We start from the raw sequence: 26,445 nt of genomic DNA, 5'->3' as shown, positions 1-26,445 counted from the left end.
GGGTGAGTCCCGAACCAGAGGACACAGCTTAAAAATAAAGGGTATGCCATTTAGGACAGAGATGAGGAGAAACTTCTTCACCCAGAGAGTCGTGGGTGTGTGGAATGCTCTGCCCCAGAAGGCAGTGGAGGCCCAGTGTCTGCATTTGTTTAAGAAAGAGTTGGATAGAGTTCTCAAGGATTGTGGAATCAAGTGTTATGGAGATAAGGCAGGAACAGGATACTGATTTAGGATGATCAGCCACGATCATAATGAATGGTGGTGCAGGCTCGAAGGGCAGAAAGGCCTATTCCTACACCTATTGTCTATTGTCTATTTCACAACATCTTTCTGACAGGAAGGAGACCAGAATTGCACGCAATTTGCTTTGAGACTAGTTCAATACAGAAATTAGGTGGCCCGTGTGTCTGACACATTGAAACTATCTTGCCTGACTTCTTTTTTCGAAATGACAATTGATGTATGGAAGTGCTTTTAACCCTTTATTACTGCAGCAGCACATGGATCCTGTGCCTAGTAATCTTCATGGGCAGGTTATTGCTGAACTTGGCACTGTCTTACTGTTCACTGAGCACAAGTTACTTCAGCCCCAAATGGTACGAGCCTTGTTTGCTTCACCTGCAGGAATGACAATGTTTAGATTTGTGGATGCTTTTGAGTCACTTGCAACCCTTACTTGTTGAGAATTACTGTCAGAATGTAAAATGAAATTTTCATCTGCAATTTTCTTATACTCAGGCCAGGTACTTGGACACAACAACCTCCTGCTAAGCTAAGTCCCAAAAGAATTTGGACAAGAATTCCGTCAATAGGTGGTGCAAATAAGATACACAATGGAACACAATGATAAATTCCAAATTACAAACTTAGACTGTGCTTGTGCTTGAAACACATGTCAATAAGCGAATCAATACCATATTTTTTCTCTACATACAGTCTTTTAGAAACAAACTATTTCAGAGGGGCTTTTGACTCGGAGCAATCTGCTTTATCCTCATTTCAGTGACTTTTCTCTAGATCTTAGAAATTAAGCTGATCTATTCTAAACTGGAGATTTTTACCCAAGTAGATGACCCTATGGTGTGTTAACAATAAATTCTAGGGTGCAGTCTCTCTCTTAAATAACCCTACTTGTATTCTCTGTCTTGTTCCCTTTCTCTCTCACTCAGTTTATCTCTTGCCTTATTTCTCTTTCCTTTTCATTCTCGTTTTCCTTCCAGTGTGCTTGTGCTTCTTTTCCCTTCTTTCCAGAGAATGGGTCTGCAGAAACATTTAAGTCTCATTTTTATGATGGTAGATGTGGGAAAATGCTCTCTGTTGACTTCAGCTAGTCCTTTCACATTCCCTGTGCAATTCCATGATCTGATCACATTTCATCCTCATCTCCATTTCCACCAATTTCTACCATCTTTTCTCCAAACCTCCCCTTGAACTCACATATCACTGAGCTCATTCATCCTGTGTTGTGTTCTATCCTAACAGCGCTCTCTCATCTGCCATTGTAATACCTGGCTCTCTTGGCCCTACGACTCACTACTTCTTGCCAACCTTTAAGTTCCATGAGCCTACCTTCACCCACCCTTTTCCCTTCACTTCATTGCATCTTGCTGACCCAAAAGCCTGACATTAAAGGCTCACATTTCGTAGCATCTTTCTCCTTTTCCCCTAATGACATACTGTTTCTTCACCAGTTACCCACCATAGAGGCATAGAGATGTACAGCATGGAAACAGACTCTTCGGTCCAACCCGTCCATGCCGACCAGCTATCCCAACCCAATCTAGTCCCACCTGCCAACACCTGGCCCATATCCCTTCAAATCCTTCCTATTCATATACCCAACCAGATGCCTTTTAAATGTTGCAATTGTACTAGCCTCTACCACTTCCTCCGACAGCTCATTCCATACATGTACCACCCTCTGAATGAAAAGGTTGCCCCTTAGGTCTGTTTTGTATCTTTCCCCTCTCATCCTAAACCTATGCCTCTAATTCTGGATTCACCCACCCGAGGGAAAAGATTTTGTCTATTTGTCTATAATAGGATGGAGTCCTAACTGGTCAATTCCTTCAAAGAGTCAGCTCATACAAGTGCTATATGATTTTGACTGAGAAGCTGCCAATTTATTTTCTAACTGCCTTATAATACTATAACTAGAATATAATGTTATATTCTATTTATACAGCTATGCATTAAAATGAAACTCTGTTTGTTTCCTAATGTTGGTAAACTGGCAAAAAAGGACAAGTTGGCAAACCATGGAACTGGTGAGAAAAATGAGCACTAAACCACTATAGGAAGGGAATCAGAAATGGGGCATAAGGTGGGAAGAGAATCAATGAAGCGTACAAAAATAAGACAGCATGGTAAAAAGAGGCTCATTGTACTGCAGAGGCAGAAAATGATAAGGGAGATTAAGATTCATAGAATCCCTACAGTGTGGAAACAGGCCCTTCAGCCCAACAAGTCCACACAGACTCTCCAAAGAGTAACCTGCCCAGACCCATTCCCCTACATTCACACCTGATTAGGACCCCTAAGCATAATGGGCATTTGAGTATAGCCAAATTCACCTAACCTGCACATCTTTGAATTGTGGGAGGAAGCCAGAGTACCCAGAAAGAACCCATGCAGATATGGGAGAATATACATACTCCACACAGACAGTCAGCCAAGGCTGGAATTGAACCTGGATTCCTGGCACTGGGAGGCAGCAGTGCTAACCACTGAGCCACCATGCTCATGTGACTCAAAGATTTGAGGTTAGCAGAAGACTTCAGACAGGAGCTAGATGATGGACATGGGAGCAAGGTTCAAAGCTACCCTCTGTGTGAGTGGCATTTTGTATTGTAAGGACAATAGGACAATTTGAGCAGTTCCACGGTATTTCAGGATTGGTAACTTGTTACTATTCGTCTATTAATAATTTGTAACAATAACTTTTGAAAGGTCTAAAGTCTTCTAGGACCATTGCAAGCTCAGATCAGAGAACCAGGCTGCAAAGTAATTGTTCAGCTTCCAAACTGCACTAACAGTGGATGCCAACAAAGACCGCCCTCTCTCATCCATCCGTGTTCCTGCCTGGCCAATTTTTTTTTGTTGTTGAATCATCAGGTTTGACTCTTTTGCAATCTTAGATCTTTGCATTTGTCATATTTATGCCCCTAACTGAGAATGGTGATGCAGGTAGATGTTACAAATCTGGAAGTTATACAGAATGAGAGATGACTAACAAGTTAATTTTGTTATGAATTTCTAAAAGTACCTTTATTACAGCAAAGATGTTTAGTACCCAAGAGATATAGCCAATGGGGGACAAATTATACTCTTTCCATTATTTGAACTTCAAATCATAAATGCCTTACTCTTGGGAGGTTCTATCGTTTGAAAGGAGTTAGTTTGAGGAAGGTAAAGATGGGACATTTCTTTCTCTGTCTTTGGCCAGGTGTTGCAGTTTGGCAACTGGCTCACAGTTGTAAAACTACAAGTGGGATAGCAGTACATGGAGGTCACTGGGCCCTCTCTTCCCAAACAGGAATAACAAAAGCAGATAGTGTCTAAGTGTCTAAAAACATGCTTTGTTTGTCCTTTGAGTGAAAGGTGACCAGGTCAGCTGTGATGGGAACTGCTACAGAATAGTGTTAAAGCCAATCTACACCCAGGAGGTCCTGCTGCAAATAGGACAGGATGTCACAAATTGGGCGGTGGATGAGTGCCTGGTTCAGGATGTCGTCTGCCTGTGTTTTCTCTCTGCTTCATAGAACATAGAACATAGAACATTACAGCGCAGTACAGGCCCTTCGGCCCTCGATGTTGCGCCGATCAAAGCCCACCTAACCTACACTAACCCACTATCCTCCATATACCTATCCAATGCCCGCTTAAATACCCATAAAGAGGGAGAGTCCACTACTGCTACTGGCAGGGCATTCCATGAACTTACGACTCGCTGAGTGAAGAACCTACCCCTAACATCAGTCCTATATCTACCCCCCCTTAATTTAAAGCTATGCCCCCTTGTAATAGCTGACTCCATACGTGGAAAAAGGTTCTCACTATCAACCCTATCTAACCCCCTAATCATCTTGTACACCTCTATCAAGTCACCCCTAAACCTTCTTTTCTCCAATGAAAACAACCCTAAGTGCCTCAGCCTTTCCTCATAGGATCTTCCTACCATAAGCCTTTGCTTTCAAAGGTGGCTGCCTTGCCTTTGATTTGATTGCGTCAGTAACAGAGGTCCTGGGTGAAAGTGTACCAGACCCCAAAGTCGATATCAAAGTTAAAGAAGGTTTCAGAATAGAGCCATGAGAATGCACAGCAGATTCAAACTCTTCAGAGAAGATTTCCTTTGTAGATGGATGCCAGGTGTCCAGTCAGTATGACCACCCTAATTCAGTGGTGACTGGCTCAATATGCCACATCAGCTAGCTGAGCACCTCTGTGTCCGATGTTTTGTCTCATCTGATCTTCAAAGCTTCTGACGTCAACTCAAATGAAAGTGCTTGACTTTATTGGCATTGGTATCGACACCGGTGTTCACAAAGTCCAAGGCTGCCATGAGTGTGCAGAACTGTGGCTCCATAGAGTCTCAGTTAGGTAGTCAGATTTAATCATCTTCATTCCCAAACCGATGTTCAAAGTTTGCTGGAAGTTGCACTTGCTTTGGCAATTCTGGCATGACTCTGCCTTCAATGTAGACAGTTTGAGGGAGTGTGCTGCCTTGTTCAGTGAACTTATCCACTGTTGACACGTCAAATATATATAAAGGCTCAAAGGAATGAACAAAAGCCTCTGCAGTTCAAACAGTGACAACGAATTGTTTTAAAGTTGCTTGAAATTTTCCTCCATCAAACTTTTTTTTGAAAAGAGCTTAGTTCTGTTTTGCTAGCTTCCTCCTCCCACAACCCCTTCCCCCACTGGGAAGGGACATTCTGCTCTGTTTTCAACACAACATACAGAGAATTTAGTGAAAGACAGGTCGACCGTGAGCACAAATACTTTCTTTCACGGTCTACGATTTGCAGTGAAAGGAACAAATGAAACTTGGTGTTGTCATGGCAGCTGCTTTTATCTCCCTCCCTGATTGGCATGTGTAATAAATATGAATACCGTCGATCTTTCTTCCAGTGTGCTTCTTACATAATCCTGGATCTTATCCAGAACCCTCAACATAGCCCGTTCTATTTAGAATCCCGCTCTTCAAAAAATAAGATGCTGAAGTTCCCAACAGACCATTGCAAATTGAAAAGTTTCCGAAACTCTTCTTAAGAACATTTCCTAAAATAGCCAGTGGTTATTTCCCAAGTCACAATTTTTGTGCTGTCAATTCTATGTCATAAGCTAGGGACTATATGTTATATTTTTCTTTTTCTTTTTTCACCAATAGTCATCCTCCCATCACCTCATCCCCACCCCCATCATCTGAGGCTATTAACTCTTTGTCAAAATGGAGCAGACCAGCTTTTACTGCCCTGTCATAATTTACCCAAAAGGCCATTACCTATCTGTTGACCACAAGCCTAGTCCAATCAAGGGCTCTCTTGGCAACTAGACATGTGGGTGGGTGGGAGGAATCTCTGAAGAGAATTAAAAGGAGGTGGCTTGAGCCAGATTAGAGTCATACAGATGTACAGTACACAAACAGACCCTTCGGCCCAACTCATCTATGCCGACTAGATGTCCTAAATTAATCTAGACCCATTTGCCAGCATTTGACCCATGTCATTCTAAACTCTTCCTATTCATATACCGTTCCAGATGCCTTTTAAATGCTGAAGTTGCAGCAGCTTCCAATACTTCCTCTGGAAGTTCATTCGATCCAAAACAATGCAACAATTTATAAAACAATAATTACTGCTCCTAGAAATTGAGGAAATCATCTCCAACACGGAAAAAAACCCTCAAAAAAGGCACAGTTCTTCCAGATACAACTTTCTCCCTTCCTCCATCTTGGATTATCCAGAATTCCATATATTTTACTCTGTTGAGCTTTGTCTGTTATCCAATCTACTATCCATCAAATTTTCACTGTCTTTTTCAAGTCTTAATTTGAACCTGACTGTTGTGGCCACTGAAGAATCAGCGTATCTAGAACATTATATGTGCTGTGATGTTAGCAAAACTGCTATATTTACACATTCCTGCTGCAGACCATAGGTGAGAAAGAAATTTGTTTGACTCAGGATGATTACCAAGGTAACTACTGTTTTACTTTACAATGGTGAGTTACAATACAGGTTGATAACACAAATAGAACGGGCAAGGTTCTGGATAAGATCCAGGATTATGTAAGAAGCACACTGGAAGAAAGATTGATGGTATTGACGGTATTGATGGTATTGCCTGATATGGGATGGGAAGCATGAAGCATCCTGTCCACTCTTGTTATGACAGGGGGCTGGCTTCAATTTTCCCAGCGAAGTTCATCACCACAGTTCTTCAGTGAAGAAGCTGGCTGCAAGCTGTCTGTAATGAAACAAAGGTGTTTAAATTTGACAGCTGCATTTATTTATTACTGAGAAAAGATGAAGCTTTCTTTTTTAGAATCTGCTGCCCTTGTTTGTCAACTAATTATGTGCTTTTTTTCTTATTGATATGACAAGACCCAACTTACAATAAGTTGGTCTTTTTTATGTAATTGCTGTAGGTAACGGTGAGTGATAACCCTCGATCCTTTCTTTCTTTGAAAGGAGTTGTTTCACATGCACACACGCGCACACACACATGCACACACACATACAGACACATGTGAGCACAGCAGAATGGGATCCAGCAGCAAGTTTTATTTTCCTAACTAATCTGACCGAAGTGGAGCTCCGCGTGACCACTGGCTGAGCGGTCTTCAGGATTGACTTCAAAGTTAAGACTGCCACAGTGGCGATGAGGCAGCACCAAACAACTATCAATTACTCTGCAGAAATTTGATAGACTGAAATAAACAGTGTGTACTGGAGTTATCTTGTATGTAAACATGTTGTCAGATGCTGAATTTTTTTTTGTTTTTTTGTATTAAGGTTCAGAAATATTGATATATATGAAAACAATAAATGGAGGAAACCATTATCTCCCACTGAGAAAAAAAAAATTTGGGGTGGCATGGTGGCACAGTGGTTAGCACTGGTGCCTCACAGCGCCAGAGACCCAGGTTCAATTCCCACCTCGGGCGACTGACTGTGTGGAGTTTTCACATTCTCCCCGTGTCTGCGTGGGTTTCCTCCAGGTACTCAGGTTTCCTCCCACAGTCCAAAAACGAGCAGGTCAGGTGAATTGGCCATGCTAAATTGCCTGTAGTGTTAGGTTAGGGGTATGGGTGGGTTCCGGGTCAGTGTGGACTTGTTGGGCCTGTTTCCACACTGTAATCTAATCTAATTATATGTTTGTGGAGAATCACAGATAAAGCATGCGCCTCATTCTGACAACCATTTATGTATCTCTGATATACAGGGACGTGCTGTTGTTTTTCCTCTTCAACCCGCATTCCTGCCTTTAAAACAGTAGTGGAGATTTAACTGAACAAATGGAGGGAGATAAATAGAACCACCATCAATTTCAGGAAGGAGGTATCTGCAAATGAAAACTGAAAATGCTCGTGGGCCAGTCAGCAGCTCTGTGTCAGGCCAGATGGTCACTTCAATCAGAACTGAAGACTGGACAGCAAAGGTTATTAAGCTAGAGCTGGAACAAAACAGCTAGCAATAGGTTGGGAGATGATACGAAAAAGTACACATACAGCGAGCACATTCATGGATGAAGTGTTTTGCAAACCATTTAATAAGAAAACTTAGACGATAGGTCCAGTGAGATAGTGCAGAGGTTTGAAAAGAATAAATTAGTGTACATGGGAACTGAAAATGGGAAAGCTCTGCACAAATGAAAATATGAGAACTGAGAGGCAAAAAAGGAAGAGAGGAATAGTTGCAAATGTGGTGACGTGAAATTAAAACAGAAGGAACAGATAAAATGTGATGAATGCAGTTGTAAGTAGAGGACAACATCAGGTCCTGTCAGGTGGTCAGAGTTCACCAATATTATCCTTTGACACACAGTCCACATGACTCTAATACTCTTTGAGCTAAATCATACCAGAAATCGGCCAGGTTAGTATCATCAAGCTTCATAGAGAGCTTCTCTCCAAAAGGCTAAATGGAATTTGTCACCATATCGTCCCAAGCTCACCTGATTAACTGGACACCTTGTCTCCCTTCCGCCCCATTATCCAATGCTCGCCTGATTTTCCCAAATGCCGTAGGCAGAAATATTTACCACTGCTGAGATATCCCACAATCCCTGGCACCAGCACCATTGTTGTGCACCCCATAAAGTGCTGGCAGTCCAGAGTTGCCCTGCTCATTTGGAGACGTTTGCCCTCGACATTGCAGAGAATGGGAACTTGTTGCCTCACTTTGTGGGCAGACATCTGGACATCCTGGTGGACAGCATGGAGCAGACAATGGATGTCCTCTTCCCACACGAGTGACGAAGGAGGCCATAGCACTCAAGCCCTGCCAGCCTAGTCTGTGGTAGTCTTCTGGGTCAGAGTAGTCTCAACAATCTGGAGGGATGTGTAACAGTGCCACAGGAAGATCAATGGCCTTCTCCATTCAGGTATAAATGCCTCTGTCTTCGCTCTGCTAACTCACACTTACTCAATCTCTACTACTGCATCAACTTCCCAACAAGGGTCATGCTCTACCACTCGCAATGTTGCATGCAACATCTTTCCTCACTTGATCTTACCCAAACTTCCCAGCACCCCAGCCAAGCCATTAGTGCTGCATGGCCTCTGCACTGCCTACTCACTCCCTCAGGACATCTCAACACTTGCCAGTGTAAATACATTTTCAAATATGTGAATAAATATTCACTTAACTTCATGAGCTGTGTGCATGTGTCTCTGTCTAGCCGTATGTACAACATTGAAGGAACACAGCCTACCCGTCTTTTGTATTATAAAATGTTTGATGGTTCATGGTGTAAACTGAGCAGCTTCCACACCATGTGCAGGCTATTTGCAAATCGCAAGTGCTTGCTACTTTAGCAATGAGGGTCATTCCGTCCAGGAGCTAAACATTGCTATTGTACCAGAGCAATTAGTAAGATTCATTCGTAAAGTTCCATGAAATGGTCATAGAGTCATACAGCCCTGAAGCAGACCCTTCGGTCCAACTCAACCATGCTGAGCAGACATCTCAATCTGATCTAGTCCCATTTACCAACATTTGGCCCATATTCCCCCTAAATCCTTCCTATTCATTTACCCATCCCAATGCCGTTACTTTGGAAGGAACAATGACAAGAGACAACATAGAATAAAGGATACAATTCTAAACAAGATACAAAAATAGAGGGACTTGTGGGTATTTGTGCTTAAATCATTGAAATTGTCTGGACAGGTTAATAATAATGTTAAAAAAATACAGCATCCTGAGCTTTATAAATAGGCATAAAGTACGAAAACAACAAGTTATCATAAAACCTATATAAAACATTGGTTCAGCCTTAACTAGAGTATTACGTTCAGTTCTGAGCATCACACTCTAGGTAGGATGTGAAAACTTGAAAAAACTGAAACTGAAATGAATCAGGAGAATAATTCCAGAGATGAGGAACTTCAGTTATGTCAATAGATTGGAGAAAATAGAGCTGTTCTCCTTGGAGGAGAAGATTTGAAAGAGGCATTCGAGATTATAAGAGGCCTGGATAGAGCTGATAAGGAGAAATTGTTGCCATCAATAGAGAAAACAAGAATCAATAGACAACAATTTAAGACAACTGCAAAAGAAACAATGGCAAGTGATTTGGATCTGGAATCCAATGTTTGAGTGTGTTGGGGTGGCAGGCTCAATCATGACTATACGGTGATGAGAGATTGGAGTAAGGATTTGTACTGCACACAGGAGGTTAACGCATAAGGTTTACGCCATATTTATTGGTCTCAGGTGCCTTTCACCTGTATGTATGGATGTCTGTGTTGTACTGTTGCCCCTTGAAAGACCTTTCATCACTGAAGGTAGAAGCTCCCTTCCTCATGGCAAAAAACACCTACCTGTCCACTCTGGGTGGAGCTGTTTCTACCTTTGCTGCGCTTCCTATTCATTTACCCATCCCAATGCCGTTACTTTGGAAGGAACAATGGAAGGAACAATAGGTAATGGAAAGCAACAGCAGTCGCTCATCCTCATGCTCAGTTTCTTTTCAGAGTTTAACCCTTAAATGTGAATGTTCCCTTCTTGGTAGCCCTCCCCAGCAACGCTGATGACTTTGAACCTCCCCTCATAGAACCACCCAACACATCTATTTAAGACTGCACCTGCTCTCTACCCCAGGCACACCAAGTAAACCTGCCAGTTAAAAAAACATTTCTCACGAGAAGAATTACAATCTATGGAGCCGATGCTCACATGTAGCTGAATTTCTCAGTTGATAAATGGTCGGTGCCACAGTGAAAAGTTCTGCCCTAAACTGTACTGTAATCCACTGTCACCCCTATTGAAACCAGAGAGCTGCTGTTTGTTGATGAACTCCCCCCCTCTGCATTACCCCCTTCCATGCTCAATTATCTCTCCTTCCTTTATCTATTGAGTTGTTCCTCCTTGAATACTGTAACCCTCTCTGCATCCCAACATTCTAGTTGCAATCACAATAATTGAGTTCCCCAAGCAGCAGAACCTGATAAACACCCACCTCGCCTTATGGTGGGCAGACCCCCAGGACTGCTTTTGGTCCAGCCCCTTGAATGACTTAGCCAGACAGTCCTTCACAATAAGCAACCCTGACTGATATCTATACAGTTCCTTGACTTGTGTCTCAAGGTACTGGAATTGGTTGCACTGGATCCATAGGGCTGATGGTGACCCACTCCTCCAGACTGAAGAGGTATGGATCCCTTGACTCTGACTGACCTGACAGCTACCTGTACCTAGGTAGCTGTGTACGTAAGACGGTGGTGTAAATGGCAACGTATAAATTTTCTCTGTAGTCATTTGAGTACATGTGACAATAAAGCGAATTCAATTCAATGGTATTCACACTCACTGTGAAAGAAAACAGTTAAGACAATTACGTTCAAAAGCATTACAAACATTTACAAATTTTAACAAGTTCTGGAACAGATCTTGAAGTTTATGAGTTAGGACATAGGCTCTAACCAGAGACAATGTTAATAAAAGTCTACCCTACGCCATTATTTTAAATATTTAATTCTCAACGCCAGATTTCCAACTGAGCTTCTCATCCGAGATATTTTTAAGAGTTGATTTATTTTCTTCACTGGCAGACTAGCTCAGTGCCTCATTGTCCAAGTCATGCTGATTATGTTTTAAAAAAAAACTAACCCTGAGAATTACCATCTTTTTCGGATGGATCATTTCATGAATAAAGAATTGTAGCAGCTGGTGTTGATTTAGGAATTTGTTAAGTGATTTTTCCAAGATGTGATCATTTTTGCCAGGAGAAATTGATTTGGATGTTGGCACACAGAACGCATTGTGGTGTGCAGCCACACAAATTGTAGCTTCTTCCAATTTTTTTAAAGTAACTCCACGCATTGAACTTGTTAATGGAATAGGTTACAAATATGTAAATTTTCCAATCTATTCAGCTGGATATATTCAAGTAACATTCCTTAGGTCTGAAGTACATTTCCTCAATGCTAAATTATTGGATTCATGATTGCTTTAAGGTGTATTGTACTTTCAAAATATTTGGGAAGGTGTTTATTTAAGGCTGCTTTGTTGCGAAGAGCAGCAGTGCTCTCAGCGAAGTCTGAAAAGGTTTCTTAACGGCCTGGCTGAAGCAGCCTACGTTTCGGGGGGGTGGAGGTCAACAGGTCACACGTAGTTCTTCCTGCACTCAGCTAGTGAAAAGGCATTCAAAGCATTTTAAACACTGTCATGATATTGAATTAGAGCAAGCCTTAATTCCAGTGCTAAAAGGGCCTGTGGGAAGCTGGTCTCTGCACAGGACGATGATGGGGCTCCACGATTATTAATCAATGATGAAAAACAGACCCTGTTGGTGCAATTTAAAGATAGGCCCGTCTGTTTCATGCCGCTTCGGTTGACTCAGATAAAAAAAATGCTGCTCTTTGAATAGTGTTACTTGCTGTGCTTTTGTGCCTTTATAGTCATTGCTGGCCACAAAAGGTGTTATGTAACAACTGACTATCGAAAACATTTAGTCCAAAAAAGAAGCGAACAGTTACACACTGATGGTTTTCCTTCAATTAGTGATTTTACAAGGATTGCCAAATTCACAAGTATGAATGGCAAAATAATGTTTCTTCTGCTAGCTCTTGCAAATCACATTGGGTTCTAATTCAAAACCTCTTTTCAGATTATTTTTGCAGTTTTGTTTTTAAATGCTTTAACACGTAAGCCGACATTTGCAGTGCTAAATAACAAATAACATCATTGTCCCTCACCCCTCCATCAAAATAAAATCTACATTTTGAAAGCAGTTTTTATATTGGTAAGGATGAGAGATTTCAAAGAACATAGTCTTGTCTCTTTTAATGTTTCTTTGGGTACTGCGGAACGATGTAGTTCATTCACTTAATGATCCAAACGATGTAAGCTGCCATAACTGGTGAAAAGTTAGCAGTTTGAGTTGTGAGCAAATGAATAAGGAAGAGGGTGCAGACAACAAGTTTTATCTTCATTGCCCCTCACCTTCGCTACCACCCTCGATTTTCTCCTCTGCAATTTGCCTGTGGAATTGCTACCCACGTCAGCAGCAACTCCCACCTCCTGCAAGTGGGAGGCAAGACATTGAGTGCCAGTAGGTTTTCTAGCTCTGGGAAAGCAGAAGTTGATCTTGATTGCATTCTAGCTAGCATCTGCACATAGCACTTGATCACAAGCAGAAGAACCCCTGGCAGGTTTATCCCTCCCCTCCTTCCTTGTTGCACTGAGGCTGGTCACAGTCCCAGTTGCTTTATTTTGGCTGAGATCAGTTAACTCAGCAGTGACTCAGAAATCATGGGGCCACACATCACATTGGTTGGCACAATACAAAATCTACTTATTAAATTGTTGCATTCATGCTTACTTTTCAGAATGACTTTAATAAATCACAGTTTTAAGTAACTAATAACTGCAATCAGAATGAGTGAGTTTTGCCAAAGCTGTCACTTTTTACTGGCGAATCAGTTTTAACTTGAATCAATGAGCAGAACATGGCTTCTGCTCTCCCAGCCACAGGCAAGACTTTCTGTCTCCTAATGTATCAAATTATAACAAGTAAATAACAAATCAAACAATCGTTATGAAGCTTATTATTTTAAACACCGCAGTTAGATCACTTCTTAACATTATATAATCAAGGAAATATAAACTCTTGTCCATACAACCTATCCTCATATTTTGATCTTTGCACTTTCAGTTATCAAGCAGGTAAACCTGTAACCTATCCCCTCTGAGACAATCCTGAGCTGCGGGGATGAATTTTTGCAGAGGCGTACAGGTGCGATCAGCGTCGATGATGGGTATGTGATTTCCCACCTCCGCCTGGACTGCCAGTGCGCCATCGTGACACCATCTCTGAATGGGGTGGGGGTGGTGTGGTGTTGAGGGGTGTAGCTCCCTATCCACTGTCAGCAGGTAAGTTCTGACGAAGGGCCCATGCTCGAAACATCGACTCTCCTGGTCCTCGGATGGTGCCTGACCTACTGTGCTTTTCCAGTGCCACACTTTTTGACAAGGGCCTGTTGAAACCAATTTCCGAGTGCCATTTGTTTTTTACTTGCTCAGGGGGTCCCCAATTGAAGCAGCCTGCCAGCAGCAGGTTGGAGGAGCAACCAACATCCCATCCTGCTCAAAGAACACTCCCTTGCAAATCCACAATGGCTATTGAGCCAAAGCTGCAGCCACTGACCTTCCAGCTTCAGCGGGGTTGTCACTCCATGGCCATTTTAATGTTTCCACTTTTACAAATCTCTTGTAAAGGCACCTCCATCTTGAGGCCCCACCCCACACCTCTCCACATTTCTTAATTATATCAACAACAACCATATCTGATGGCAGGTCTACCAATCTGCCCATAAAGGAGGATCCTCCTATTGTACAGTAAACAGAGCAGCACCCTGGTTCCTAAATAGCTTGCTTGTCAAATTCAGACTGCAGACAAGGTAATGGGCCCAGTACCCAAACATTCACCTGACATTGAGGTCCCAGCTCCAGGACACAAATTCAATCTAGGGAATCCAGAATCGAACACAAAGGGGTGATGTGACCAGAGTTTTGTCTAATCTAGAATAAAACAAACACCTCCCCAACTACTTCAGGATTGGGAATCCCAGACGATTATTTCCTTGGTTAATTTGAGGAAAAAGTCAACAGCGCAGCAGAGAACCAACTTTGAGCATAGAAGCACCCAAGTCTGTAAAGCAGAAAATTGTCACAAAGTATTGACAGGCCCTTGTGAGACTTTAAATGAGCTCATTGGCATTAATTTTCAGTGAAATGGCAAACCGATCGTTAGCACAATACCATGAAATGTTTTTGGAAATACTAGAAACCAGAGGATAGTAGTTTTACAATAGCGACTCTTAATGACACGATAAAGCATCGTGCTTTTATTAAATAATTCTGTATCATAATTCAGCAGTAACTGTTGGTGGAACAAGGGGTGGTTAGAGATGGTTCAGGGTGGAGGTAACACCAGTCAAGAGAGAGTTATTAATCACATTAATAGAATGTATCTATGAATTTACTCCGTCTGTTTACTGTATAATCTAACAGTATAATTCTGCTCCATTCCTTTGTTTACTGAATGGGTCAGATGTCATTTTCTGGCGCAAGTTTATTTAGTTCTGTTTATGACAGCAGAAAATAATAAAATCTCACGTAATAGAAGATGAAGTCAAATGACTAATTTATCAGATTACTCAAAGAAATCCATTTCCTGCAAATAATTAAAAACATACTTTCTAAAACAACATTAGATATAAAAGTGTCTAATCTGCGACATGTAGCTTGTGAGATTTGACTGCGTGATGTTGAGAAGGTTTTCGCATTCTATATTTGCATTAGTTTGCAGACAAATATGAGATGTTCAAACCCTTACAAGTTTGTTTTTGCATTCTGATTTGTTAAACCCGTGCTTAAGATGTGATATTTGCTGAAGAATTCAGTTCACCTGCTGGTGGACCAGCATGTTTCTCTTCTTTGGCTGTCTCTCAGGACCCAGGATGATTAGCTTTCAGTGATGTTGGATTGGTTTGGAGGTGGCTGTTAAATTCAATGTGCAAGGCAGGCAGGGCAGGTGGTGCTTAAAGCTATTTGAGATATTTGGAGATTTGTGCACTCTCTCCAGTGCCTTGACTTCACCCCTGTGTCTTCCTGCAGAAGTCTCCCAACGTGTTTGATGTCTCCCTTAATGAGCTTCCCCTGTTTGGTCAGTCACAAGCCAGGCGAAAGTGGGTACTGCAGATGCTGGAGATCAGAGTCAAGATTCAAGTATTGCTGGAAAAGCACAGCAGGTCAGGCAGCATCTGAGGAGCAGAAAAATCGACGTTTCAGGCAAAAGCTCAGCCAATCTCTGTGAGCCAATGTGTATGTTCGACTTCTTTGGGGATACTTTGAGACATCCCTAAGATGTTTTCGCTGTTATCCTGCCACAACTAAGTAGAGAGTGGAACAGCTCCTTCAGGCATCTGATGTCAGGACTGTGAATAAAATGCATTATGCAGCAGAGTTCATTTCAGTACTGAGTGCTTTGGTGCTGAACATATTGGACTAGGAGCGTATGCTGCGGTGAACGTTATCCTTACCACCAGATGTGGAAAAATCTTCTGAAGGCACAGCTGATGGTATTTCCCTGATGCTTTGAGATCAGTAGGTCAGGCAGCATCCAAGGAGCAGGAGAATCACTAGTTTTCCTACTCCTCGGATGCTGCCTGACCTGCTGTGCTTTTCCAGCACCACACTCTCGACTTTGATCTCCAGCATCTGCATTCCTTACTTTCTCCTGGTGCTTTGAGATGCCTGTTTTATGTTGTCCAAGACTCCAAAACATTTGGGATTGTGAAGGTCACAGCTGCCTAGTAAATTGTACCCTGAGCAGAGTCATAAAATGCTCTTTTCCTCATACAACTGTAACCTGAGTTGGCACGCATAGTACTTTCAATTGAAAATCAAAATCCCTCCAATCTTGGCCATTGTGTACAATATCCAAGATAGTGGATAGGAAGAAATTATGGTTGTAAGAGCTGCTCCTTTTTTGAGGTGTTTTCAGTGAGGGAGTTGATTTCCTCGAATGTTTGGAGCAGTGACTATTTTTTTTAAGCTGTTGCATTGGAAATTTGGAAAAAAGTGAACAAAACAATAGCACTTTAATAAAGGAGAAAGAGAGAGAGCAGAGACCATGTTGGTTGTGAAACAAATGGTGCAGCAAAACTGCACAGCTGTCTGACCCAGCAGTGGCATTTAAAAGGCATCTGGATGGGTATAGAAATAGGAAGGTTTTAGTGGGATATGGGTCAACTGCTGGCAAATGGAATTTAGGTTATCTGGTCGGCATGGACAAGTTGGATCAAATGGCCGGTCTCCATGCTGTGTAGCTCCATGACTTTCTGACTGCATGAATGTGCAGATGACAATTGTGTACTCAGCCACATCATCAACATATCCTCCAAACCATATGGAAAAGCAGCTCTTTCGTAAATGCCACGAATTAAGGACCCCTTCTAACCCTTCTGATACCTCCTCCAATTTATTTAAATCAGTGGGAAATACGAACCATTTTTTGGGAGCCTCCTCTTGGTGAAGGCAAACCCAGGTGACAAATCGTCTCCAACAGCTGAACAATGTCGACTAGGAGGTTGTATACAGCATCTCCATTTCCTATTATATCAGGGAGGTGGTGGTGTAGTGATATTATCATTGGACTAGCAATCTAGAGTGGCATGCTAGAATTGGAATTCAACAAAATATGGAAATTAAAAAACAACTAGCCCCTCATATGACAAGCTCTATATCCTTGGGATCGTTCTTGGAAACCTTTTCTGAATCTGCTCGAAGGCCAGCACATCCTTCCTTAGGTACAGAGCCTAAAACTATTCATGACACTCCCAATGAAGTCTGACCAGAGCCTTATACAGCCTCAGCAATACATCCCTGCTCTTGGTGTAGCCCTTTTGAAATTAATGCTAACATTGCATTGGTCTTCCTAACTGCCAAATGAACCCACTTTGGGTAGCGGCTGAACCCGAGACACTACACGTCGAGTATCTTCCTCCCAAACTCCTCCTCTAACCAAACAATAAGGGACTCTGCGGTGAGTTGGTCAGGCAAGGATTTTCTATTTCCTCTTTTTTATTGTTTTATTGAGTGATTTGGTGAAAACTTTCCTTTTTCATTTACTTAAGCAAAGACTAAAGTTAAATTTACTGTTAAAAATGGTAGGAGATCTCAGACTTGTGTTATGGTCATTTTGCTCAATGTGGGAACTCAGGGACATAGCTGATATACCTAGCTCCTTCTCATGCAGGAAGCGTGTCCAGTTCCAGCTCTTGTTAGACTGCATGATGGCTCTGGAGTTGCGGATGAACTCACTTTGGAACAAATGTGATGCTGAGGGGGTCGTGGATAGCACATTTAGTGAAATGGTCAGACTGCAGATTAGGATTGCTGAGGGAGAAAGGGAATAGGTGACCAAAAGGCAGAGAAAGAGCAGGAAAGCAGTGTAGGTGTCCGCTGCAGTCAACTCCCTCCAAAACAGTATATTTGTTTTGGATACTGTTGGGGGAGATGGCCCACGAGGGGGAGGCAGCAGTAGCCAAGTCCATGGCACCGTGGCTGGCTCTGTTGTTCAGAAGGGCGGGAAAAAGAGTGGAAGGGCTATAGTCATATGGGGGATTGTAATTGATATTCAATCAATATGGGGGATTCAATATGGGGGATTGTAATTGATATTCAATTGTAAGGGGAGTAGATAGGTGGTTCTGTGGTTGAAAACGCGACTCATGAATGGTATGTTGTCTTCCAGGTGCACAGGTCAGGGATGTCTCGGAGTGGCTGCAGAACATTCTGAAGGGGAAGGGTGAACAGCCAATTGTCGTGGTGCGTATTGGCACAAACAACATAGGTGAAAAACGGGATGAGGTCCAACAAGCAGAATTTAGGGAGTTAGAAACCAAGTTAAAAAGTAGGACCTCAGCAGTAATAACCTCAGGATTGTTACCAGTGTCACGCACTAGTCAGAAGTAGAAATGATAGAATAAGCAGGATGAAGACATGGCTTGTGGAAGGGGTTTAGATTTTTGGGACATTGGGACCAATTCTGGGGGAGGTGGGACTATTAAAAATTGGACAGTCTCCACCTGGGCCAGGTTGGAATCAATGTCCTTGGGGGTGCTTTTGCTAACGCTGTTGGAGAGGGTTTAAACTAATGGGGTTTGGAACCAAAGGAAGTTAGAGGACATAAGGAAGCAGTAACTAAAGCCTGTAAGGAACTAGATAATGAAGTCACTGTGACTAAGGGGAAGAGGAGGCAGTGAACAGATGATGAATGCAAAGTGACTGGTGGCCTGATGTGCATTTGTTTTAATGCAAGAAGTATAGTAGGTAAGGCGGATGAACTTAGGGCTTGGATTAGTATCTGGGAGCATGATGTTATTGCTGTTACTGAGACTTGGTTGAGGGAAGGGCATGATTGGCAACTAAACATCCCAGGATATCGATTTCTTCAGGTGGGATAGAGAAGGAGGTAAAGGGAGTGGAGGAGTTGCATTACTGGTCAAAGAAAAAAATCACAGCTGTGCTGAAGGAGGGTACTATGGAAGATTTGAGCAGTGAGGCAAGATGGGCAGAGCTCGGAAATAGGAAGGGTGCAGTAACAATGTTGGGACTGCACTACAGGCCTCCCAACAGCAAATGTGAGATAGAGGGCAAATATGTAAAAAGATCATGGAAAGATGTAGGAGCAACAGGGTGGTGATGATGGGAGATTTTAATTTTCCCAACATTGAATGGGATTCACTTTGTGTTAGAGGTCTAGATGGAGCAGAATTTGTGAGGAGCATCCAGGAGGGTTTTCTAGAGCAGTTTGTAAATAATCCAACTCAGGAAGGGGCCATACTGGATTCGGTGTTGGGAAATGAGCCCAGCCAGGTAGTTGATATTTCAGTAGAAGATTACTTTAGGAATAGTGATCACTATTCCATAAGTTTTAGAATACTCATAGAGAAAGACGAGTGTGGTCCTCAAGGAAGAGTGCTAAATTGGGGAAAGGCCAACTGTATCAAGATTCAGCAGGAGCTGGGGAATGTAAATTGGGAGCAGCTGTTTGAAGGGAAATCCACATTCGATATGTGGGAGGCTTATAAAGAGAGGTGATTAGAGTTCAGGAGAGGTATATTCCTGTGAAAATGAGGAATCAAAATGGCAAGGTTAGGGAACCATAGATGATAAGTGAAATTGTGTGACTAGCTAAGAAGAAAAAGGATGCATACGTAAGGTCTAGGCTACTGAAGACAGACAAAGCTTTGAAAGAATATCGGGAATGTTGGACCAATCTGAAACGAGGAATTAAGAGGGCTAAAAGGGGTCATGAGATATCTTTAGCAATGGGGTTAAGGAAAATCCCAAAGCCTTTTTGTTCATATATAAGGAGCAAGAGGGTAACTAGAGACAGGGTTGGCTCACTCAAGGACAAAGAAGGAAAGTTATGTGTGGAGTCAATGAAAATGGATGCGTTTCTAAAGAGTACTTTGCATTGGTATTCACCGAGGAGAGGGACATAATGGATGTTGAAATTGGGGTAGATCTTTGAGTACTCTAGGTCAAGTCAGCATGAGGAGGGAGGAAGTCTTCAGTATTATAAAAGGCATTAAGGTAGACAAGTCCCCGGGTCTGGATGGGATCAACCCCAGGATACTGAGGGAAGCGAGAGAGGAAATAGCTAGGACTTTAACAAATATCTTTGCAGCATCCTTGAACATGGGTGAAGTCCTGGAGGACTGGAGAATTGCTAATGTTGTCCCCTTGTTTAAGAAGTATAGCAGGAATACTCCAGGTAGTTATAGACTGATGAGTCTGATGTCAGTGGTAAGGAAGCTGCTGGAGAAGATACTGAGGGATAGGATTCTTCCCATTTGGAAGAAAATGGGCTTATCAGTAATGGGCAGCATGGTTTTGTGCAGGGAACGTCATGTCTTAAAAAGCTAATAGAATTCCTTGAGGAGGTGACAAAGTTGATTGATGGGGGAAGGGCTGTAGATGTCATATGGACTTTAGTAAGGCATTTGATAAGGTTCCCCATGGTAGGCTGAAGGAGAAGGTGAAGTTGTATAGGGTCCAGTGTGTTCTATCTAGATGGATAGAGAACTGGCTGGGCAACAGGAGACAGAGAATAGTAGTAGAAGGGAGTTTCTCAAAATGGAGACCTGTGCCCAGTGGTGTTCCACAGGGATCCATACGGGGACCACTGTTGTTTGTGATATATATAAATGATTTGGAGGAAGGTATCCGTTGCCTGATTAGCAAGATTGAAGATGACACCAAGATTGGTTCAGATAGTGAAGGGCATTGTCAGAGAATACAGCAGAATATAGATAGATTGGAGAGATGGGCAGAAAAATGACAGATGGAGTTCAATCCGGGCAAATGGGAGGTGATGCATTTGGGAAGATCCAATTCAAGCGCGAACTATACAGTAAATGGAAATGTCCTGGGGAAAATTGACGTACAGAGAGATCTGTGTATTCAAGTCCATTGTTCCCTGAAGGTGGCAATGCAGGTCAGTAAAGTGGTCAAGAAGGCATACAGCATGCTTTCCTTCAGTGGATGGAGTATAGAGTGCAAGAGATGGCAGGTCGTCTTACAGTTGTGTAGGACTTTGGTTCGACCGCATTTGGAATATTGCATACAGTTCTGGTCGCAACATTACCAAAAGGATGTGGATACTTTGGAGAGGGTGCAGAGGAGGTTCACCAGGATGTTGCCTGGCATGAAGGGCACTACCTATGAAGAGAAGTTGAGTAGATTAGGATTATTTTCATTAAAAAGACGGACGTTGAGGGGGGACCTGATTGAGGTCTACAAAATCATGAAGGATATAGACAGGGTGGATAACAAGAAGCTTTTTCTCAGAGTGTGGAACTCAATTACTAGGGGTCATGAGTTCAAGGTGAGAGAGGAAAGGTTTAGAGGAGATATACATGGAAAGTTCTTTACGCAGAGGGTGGTGGGTGCCTAGAATGCATTGCCAGCAGAGGTGGTAGAAGCGGGAACAATAGCATCATTTAGGATGTATCTAGACAGATATATGAATGGGCAGGGAGCACAGGGATACAGATCTTTAGAAAATAGGCAGCAGGTTTAGATAGAGGATCTGGATCAGTGCAGGCTTGCAGGGCTGAAGGGCCTGTTCTTTGTTCTTTGTACATGTTGACCTTAAGAGAATCCTGAACTAGGACTCCCAAGTCTCTTTGTGCTTCAGATTCATGAAGCCTTTCCTCACTTAGAAAATATTGTGCACCTCTATTCTTCTGAGCAACGTGTATAACCTCACACTTTCCTACATTGTATACCATCTGCCACTTCTTCATCCATTCTCCTAGCCTGCCCAATTCCATCTGCAGCCTTTTCGCTTCCTCGACATTACCTGTCCCTCCACATGTCTTTGTGTCATCTGCAAACTTAGCAACAATGCGCTCAGTTCCTTCATCCAGATTGTTCATGTTTAACATGAATAGTTATGGTCCCAATACAGACTCCTGCGGAACTCCACTGCCCTTGGTTAACATCCTGAAAAATATCCCTTTATTCCTACTCTCTGCCTTCTGTCTGTCAGCAAATCCTCAACCTATGCCAGTAATACCATGGGGTCTTACCTGGCTTAGCAGCCTCCTGTGTGGCACCTTGTCAAACACCTTCTGGAAATCCAAATAGATCATGGTTATTCGCTCTGCTTTGTCTAACTTGTTCGTTATCTCCTCAAAGAATTCTAACAGATTTGTCAGGCACGACTATCCGTGACTAAGCTGTGCTGACTCAGCCCTATTTTTTGTATTTCTCAATCTCATCCTTAATATTGGACTGTGAAGATCTGCTCGAAAGGTGACTCTAAAGTCCAAAGATGTGTAGGTTAGGTGGATTGACCATGTTAAACTTACCATAGCGTCGAGGGCTGTATAGGTTAGGTGGGTTAGCATGGGAAGTGCAGGGTTTCAGGGAAAAGGTAGTGAGCTGAGTCTGGATGAGATGCTTTTCTGAATGTGCACTCAATTGGCTAACTTGCCTGCTCCCACACAGTAGGGATTCTATGATTCTAAACTGTTACTAACAACTGAGGTCAGGCTAACCTGAGTATAACTGCCTGCCTTCTGCCTCCTTCCCTTTTTAAACAGGGGTATTAAATTAACCATTTTTCAACGCTCTGGGACCCTCCCTAACTCCAGCAATCACTGAATGTTTATCACCATGCCTCTACAATCTCCTCAGCTATCACCTTCAGAGTTCTGGGGTCTAGTCTATTTAGTACATTTGGGGAGGTTATGCCTGACAAACCTGTTGGAATTCTTTGAAGAGGTGACAAGTAGGTTAGACCAGGGAAACCCAGTGGATGTGGTCTATCTAGACTTCCAAAAGGCCTTTGATAAGGTGCCACACTGGAGGCTGCTGAGCAAGGTGAGGGCCCATGGTGTTCGAGGTGAGCTACTGGGATGGTTTGAGGATTGGCTGTTTGACAGAAGGCAAAGAGTTGGGATAAAAGGTTCTTTTTTGGAATGGCAGCCAGTGACAAGCGGTGTCCCTCAGGGTTTAGAGTTGGGGCCGCAGCTGTTCACATTATATATTAATGATCTGGATGAAGGGGCTGGGGCATTCTAGTGAAGCTTGCCGATGATACGAAGATAAGTGGACAGGCAGGTAGTACTGAGGAAGTGGGGAGGCTGCAGAAGGATCTAGACAGTTTGGGAGAGTGGTCCAGGAAATGGCTGATGGAATTCAATGTGAGCAAATGTGACGTCTTGCACTTTGGAAAAAAGAATACAAGCATGGACTACTTTCTAAACGGTAAGAAAATTCATAAAGCCAAAGTACAAAGGGATCTGGAAGTGCTAGTTGAGGATTCTCTAAAGGTAAACACGCAGGTTGAGTCCGTAATTAAGAAAGCAAATGCAATGTTGTCACTTATCTCAAGAGGGTTGGAATATAAAAGCAGCGATGTGCTACTGAGATTTTATAAAGCTCTGGTTAGGTCCCATTTGGAGTACTGTGTCCAGTTTTGGTCCCCACACCTTAGGAAGGACATACTGGCACTGGAGCATGTCCAGCGGAGATTCACACGGATGATCCCTGGAATGGTAGGTCTAACATACGAGGAACGGCTGAGGATCCTGGGATTGTATTCATTGGGGTTTAGAAGATTAAGGGGAGATCTAATAGAAACTTGCAAGATAATACATGGCTTGGAAAGGGTGGACGCTAGGAAATTGTTTCCGTTAGATGAGGAGACTAGGGCCCGTGGACACAGCCTTAGAGTTAGAGGGGGTAAATTCAGAACAGAAATGCGGAGACATTTCTTCAGCCAGAGAGTGGTGGGCCTGTGGAATTCATTGCCGCAGAGTGCAGTGGAGGCCGGGACGCTAAATGTCTTCGAGGCAGAGATTGATAAATTATTGATGTCACAAGGAATTAAGGGCTACGGGGAGAATGCGGGTAAGTGGAGTTGAAATGCCCATCAGCCATAATTGAATGGCGGAGTGGACTCAATGGGCCGAATGGCCTTACTTTCACTCCTATGTCTTATGGTCTTATGGTCCAGATGATTTACCCACCTTCAGACCTTTAAATTGGCCTAGCATCGTCTCCTTAGTGATTGCCATTGCACTCACCTCTTCACCCCTGACCCTTGAATTTCAGGTATGCTGCTGATATCTTCCACTATGAAAATTGAAGCAAAATACCTATTCAGTTCCTTCTCCATTTTTTTTGTTCCCATTACATGCATCTCCTGTCTCATTTTCTAGTGGTCCAATATCCACTCTTGCCTCTCTCTTACCTTTTTGATACCCCAAAAATAACTTGCAATTTTTTTTATTACTAGTTAGCTCATATTGCATCTTCTACCATTTATTGCTTTTTGATTATCCTCTACTGGTTTTCAAAAGCTTCTCAATCCTCTGGCTTCCCACTTTGTCACCACATTGCAAACCTTCCCTTTTGCTTTCATGCTGTCCCTGACTTCCCTTGTCAGCCAAGGTTGCCTCATCCTCCCCTCAGTATGTTTACAGTCATAGAGATGTACAGCACGGAAACAGACCCTTTGGTCCAACTCGTCCATGTCAACCAGATATCCCAACCTAATCTAGTCCCAGTTTCCAGCACTTGGCCCATATCCTTCTAAACCCTATTCATGTACGCATTCAGGTACATTTTAAATGTTGCAATTGTACCAGCTCCTCTGGCAGCTCATTCATTACATGCACCACCCTCTGCGTGAAAACGTTGCCCCTTAGGTTCCTTGTATATCTTTCCCCTCTCACCTATCTACCTGCAACTCTACCTTCAAGGAGCTATGAACCTGCACCCCAAGGTTTCTTTGTTCAGCAACATTCCCAAGGACCTTACCATTGAGTGTATATAAGTCCTGCTCTGATTTGCTTTTCTAAAATGCAGCACCTCACATTTATCTAAATTAAAGGCCATCCGCCACCTCTCAGTCCATTGGCCCATCTGATCAAAATCCTGTTGTAATCTAAGGTAACCTTCTTTGTTGTCCACTACATCTCCAATTTTGGTGTCATCTGCAAACTTACTAACGATACCTCCTATGTTCACATCCAAATCATTTATATAAATGACAAAATGTAGTGGGGACTCAGCACCGATCCTTGTGGCACTCCACTGGTCATAGGCCTCCAGTCTGAAAAGCAGCCCTCCACCACTACCCTCTGTCTTCTACCTTCAAGCCAGTCTGGATCCAAATGGCTAGTTCTCCCTGTATTCCATGAAATCTAACCTTGCTAACCAGTCTCCCATGGGGAACCTTGTCAAATGCTTCACTGAAGTCCTTATAGATCATGTCCATGGCTCTGCCCTCAAAAATCCTTTTTGTTACTTCTTCAAAAAACTCAATCAAGTTCTTCTTCCTTGTGATGAATTTCTATTGTGTATCTTGAATTACCCCCAGAATTTCCTGCCATTGCTGTTCTATCATCTTTTGTGCTAGGTTAACTCTAGCCAGTTCCTCTCTCATGTCTTAGTAGTCACCTTTACCCAATTGTAATACTGTTACATCTGATTCAGCTTCTGCCTCTCAAACTGTAGGGTGGATTCGATCATATTATGATCATTACCCCTTAGGGGTTCCTTTACTTTAAGTTCCCTAATCAAGTCTGCTTCATTACCCATCACCAAATCCAGAGTTGCTTGTTCCCTAGTGATTATACCACAGACTGCTCCAAAAAAATTCTCATGGACATGCCATGAATGCCTTTTATTGGGATCCAATAGCAACCTGATTTTTCCTGACCATCTGCACATCAAAGTCCCCATAACTATACTGCCTTTCTTATATGCCCTTTCTATCTTCTGATTAAATTTCTTTCCCAGATCCTGTTCACTGCTGGGAGGCCTGTATACAAATCTGACTGTTTCCTTTGCAATCCTTAACTCTAACCACACAGATTCTATACCTTCCAACTCTTATCACTTCTTGTTATTGATTTAATTTCATTTCTTCCTAACAAGGCAACCTCACTCTCCCTATCCATCTGCCTGTCCCTTCAATATGACATGTATCCTTCGATATTCAGTTCCTAGCCCAGATCCCCTTGCAGCCATATCTTTGTGACACCCACAACATTGTTCCTGCCAATTTTAATCTGCACCAAAACTCATTCACCTTGTTTTGCATAATCATTCATTTAAACACAACACCCACACTCTGCATTGACTGCCCCCTTCTCATAATTGTCCCCTTATCTGCTGTGCCTGAAGTTAGATTCCCGACCTTTCACATACTCTCTGTCCTAATACTTGTTCTGGAAACTTTAATAACTCTGCCAAGCCCTCCTTGCGTTTAGCCATCTCCATAGTTTTTCATACAACTGAACCCAGCACGCACTACTTTGCTTAAAGCCCTATCCTAGTTACGTGATTCAACAGAATACTGATTCCAGCATGATTCAAGTGGGACGGTTCAATTGGAAAAGTCGCCTCCTTCCCCAGGACGGGTGCCAATGTCCCATGAATTTGAATCCATTTCTCCCACACCAATCTTGGATCCATGCGTTTACCTCTTTAATCTTATTTACCCTGTGTCAATTTGCTTGTGGTTCAGGTAGCAATCCAGAGATTATGACATGTTTGGTTCTGTTTCTTAATTTAGCTCCAACTGCTCATGTTCCCTCAGCAGAAGTTCTTTACTCTTTCTACCAATAACATTGGTAACTATGTGGAGCATGACAACTGGATATCTCCCCCCACCTCACTTCAA

Source organism: Chiloscyllium punctatum, chromosome 11 (genome assembly GCF_047496795.1).
Source record: "Chiloscyllium punctatum isolate Juve2018m chromosome 11, sChiPun1.3, whole genome shotgun sequence".
Taxonomy (NCBI): domain Eukaryota; kingdom Metazoa; phylum Chordata; class Chondrichthyes; order Orectolobiformes; family Hemiscylliidae; genus Chiloscyllium; species Chiloscyllium punctatum.
Note: the sequence above shows the minus strand (reverse complement) of the source record.